Genomic DNA, 3934 nt, shown 5'->3' with positions numbered 1-3934 from the left:
AAACGTCAAGATCATTAGAAGAAAAAACACATTTTCAAATTTTTTAAGTTTGATTATTGACTGTCCTGCACAGTTACTTGCAACTCTGACATGACATATATATTTAAATGAACACTTTTATGTGATTTAGACTGATTTCTCTCATTACTGCAACACCTTCCACAATCTGCAACCTAAAAGTTTTTTTATTTTAATGAAACCTATAAGTATTTTCAAAATGATATGACAAACCTAAAAGGCATAAAGTATATATTATGCCCACACGTTTTAAAGCTCCTACTAGATTTCTATTCATTAAATTGATATTAAATCAACACCTGCTGCGGTAGTGATACATGTTAAAATATTTAATAATTTAACAAATTGAATACAGGTATAATCAAATACATGACATACATAGACAAAATACATTACACACACACAAATACAGCATTAGAACATATGCTAAAAATACATTTTTATAAGTCACTAAAGATTATCAACAATATATTACTAACTAATTCCTTTACCTCCTGTTATATTCTATTTACAACTTCTAATTCAACTGTTATACATAGGTTTTTTTTTTTTTTTGTACTTTGCTCAGATTTCAGGCAACACACAGAAGTGAAGAGCTGATGAGGTGCAGGTTGTGGTTCTGGGATGTTAGCTTTAATGTCATCAAAGTAATACCAGACATTTAAGGAAAATTTATTAGCATTAGCATTAACCTAGTAATAGCATTAACGTAGCAATAACCTAGCATTAGTCTAGTTAACCTAGCATTAGAATTAGCATTGGGCTAACATTAGCATTAGCAATAACCTGGCAATATCAGGGGGTCAAATTCGCGATCAAACATGATGGTATAATAATAATAATAATAATAGTAATAATAATAATAATAATAATAATAATAATAATAATAATAATAATAATAATAAAATTAAAAGCAATTACAATAGGGTCCTTTTGGCCTTCAGACCCTAATAATACAATTTTGTTAATGGAAAAAGCAATTTCTGTGGTTTTCATGTTTCATTTTGTGTATATAATTGATGTTTTAAGCAATCGTGAAATGGCCTTTTAGGGTTAGGTGAAATAAATAATATGAATATGTGTGTGTGTGTGTGTGTGTTGAGCTAATTACTCTTGATGTGACCTCTACAACCCCAAACCTCTCCCTGTCTTTCCTTCTGTACTCATCCAGTAGTTCTGGGTTGATGTAAATCTTCTCCCTGAAGTTTTTCAGCCTGGTCTTTACTAAAGCTTTGTTTCTGTCACTTGCTGACTGTCTGCAATGAAACGGGACATTAGGAAAATACCAAGTTAGTTTATAATATTAAAGTTAATAGTTAGGCTAGTTAAAAACACAGTTTGTATGGTTACATTCTCATTACCGAAACACAAGTTCTCTCTACCACAACTGGACTTAAATTGTAGCGGTAAGTGAGAATGGTGTTTCGGAGGATGAGGAGCCATAGCATGTTTTGCTAACAATAGCAAAGCCACAATGACTATGCAAATTTTTAGTCAATGAACATAATTAGTATATTTTTAAAGAAAAAATTAAAACGAACATTTTTCTTATTGTAGAAAACAACAATATCGGTTGTAATTGCATTCTGACAACAGAATGTTTCACTTTTAACTAGAGAAATAAAAATAGTTTTATTTACCTGGTAGCCAATCCTGAACGTAGTAGAATATGTGTTGCTTCATTCAAAGTTAAACTTCATTCAAATTATTTGTGTGTTTGATGAGAACGTCAGTCAGAGACACTTACATTTTCCATACTATTTAAATAATTAATATACATGAATATTCAGTTAATACTTTTTCTGTCAGTGGGAAACATCTAGTATAGACTACATTATTTTTTTCCAGAATATTTTTATTTTATACATATAATATATATATATATATATATATATATATATATATATATATATATATATAATATACATAACATACATTCAGTCAACTCTGGACGAGTTGCGTTAGTGAGAATTTAAGCAGAAAATGCAATAAAGTACAAAATGAATCTAGTTTGCGCATTTGCGCAAACTAGTCTGAGGGGCTTCATCCGAATCGCTTCAAACTTGGCCAGAACACTTAGGACCCACTGAAGATTAATAATCATCGAAAGAATTTGTGTATCTCTAACGGTTTGGTCGTGGTGCCGCCTCAAAGTTGCAATGCTAATTTCTGAAGCATGCCACAATTTAAAAAACCCATAACTCTGACACACAAAGTTCAATCAGCCTCAAATTTCACACAAATGTAATTTGACCAAGCCTATTCATTACTGCCTTGAAACATTTCCCATCATGCCTTGCGTTTTCGACTGGCGCCATTTACGGTCATGTTCACTGTTAGCAACCATGGTATGCCATAATGGAAAAATGCATATAACTCTAATATGCAAAGTTCAAACCGCCTTATATTTGATACACATGTTGACTGTCCATCCCTAAACAAGACTCAATGTTAAAATTACCCATCATGCCTTACAATCTCAGAGGTCGCCGCTTTTAGTGGCGTCTGACACTTACAAGACGATATGTTGTTTTGACTTCAAAATAGTGTTGGATGAATCTTATAAGATGGGAGCAGGTCGCTGATGAAGAAAAAACATTACATGATCTGTGGGAGGGGCCTATAATGTCAGGAAAATCCTTCGCCATCACATTCTAAATGCTGTATCTTGGCTATTATTCATTGGATTTGCATCAAATTTACATGTATTCTTGACCCCAAGATGAGCAAAAAGTTACATTATGACCCTGCCCAAAACCAAACAGGAAGTCGGCCATCTTGGGTTAATGGCGTTTCAATATAACTCTCAAATGCAAAGTTTAAACTATTTCATATTTGATACACATGTTGACTGTCCATCCCTAAACAATACTCAATGTCAAAATTACCCATCATGCCTTGTGTTCTCAGAGGGCACGCTTTTAGTGGCGTCAGCTCTAGCGGATAGACGATAAGTTGTTTTGACTTCAAAATAGTGTTGGATGATGATGGGTTTTAGTGACTAACGCCATTTTGCACTCCATAATAAAAAAAAAGCTATAACTCTCATATACAATGTTCAAACCCATCATGCTTTGCGTTCTCAGATGGCACACACCTTAATAGAAAACCAATATAACTCTTCAAACAGTTCAAACAGTCTCATATTTGCTACACATGGGTAGCCAGCCCCAGCCACTCCTTCAAACTTTAATTATTATTATCATTTAATGCACATATCCTTCAATTATTGTGAGCCACGCTGCTGTAATAACATCCTCAATGTGGATCAATAACAACACATTTTATGGCTCTAAGATTACACACACACGCACGTGTGCAGGCACACACACACACACACACACAAACTAAAACATAATTTCACACTATATAACTCAAAATATAACACAAAAATGACAAAAAAAACACATAATGACAAATAACTCACAATAACACACACATCTTTCGGCTCTTCCATTAAACAAAATATATTTTTTCAACACGTCTAATTCTCCTGTTGTTGTTTGTTTCCTGTTGAACTGTGTCGTATTGTGTGTCGTTCAATAACATCACAAAAAGCACCAGAACAATAAATTCATTAAAATGTCAATGTAAAAAGTCTTTACTTGTAACTGTATATCAGTTACTTTACATTTTTCAGTTATGAACAATACATTATGTGATATGTATTAACACTGAGCTTGTTTTTTGAAATTTGTTCTATAAAGTTTTTCTTAAGAAGTAGAAAAATTACATATATATATATATATATATATATATATATATATATATATATATATATATATATATATATATATATGTATACAAGTAAAATTCTATTCATTGTTTTTATTATCTTTTATTTTCTATCAACCCTAAAGTGTGTGTTTTTAAACACGTCTAAATGTGTGTGAGGTGATCAAAGATGTGTCGGAGA

This window comes from Gouania willdenowi, chromosome 17, assembly GCF_900634775.1.
Source record: "Gouania willdenowi chromosome 17, fGouWil2.1, whole genome shotgun sequence".
Classification (NCBI taxonomy): domain Eukaryota; kingdom Metazoa; phylum Chordata; class Actinopteri; order Blenniiformes; family Gobiesocidae; genus Gouania; species Gouania willdenowi.
Note: the sequence above shows the minus strand (reverse complement) of the source record.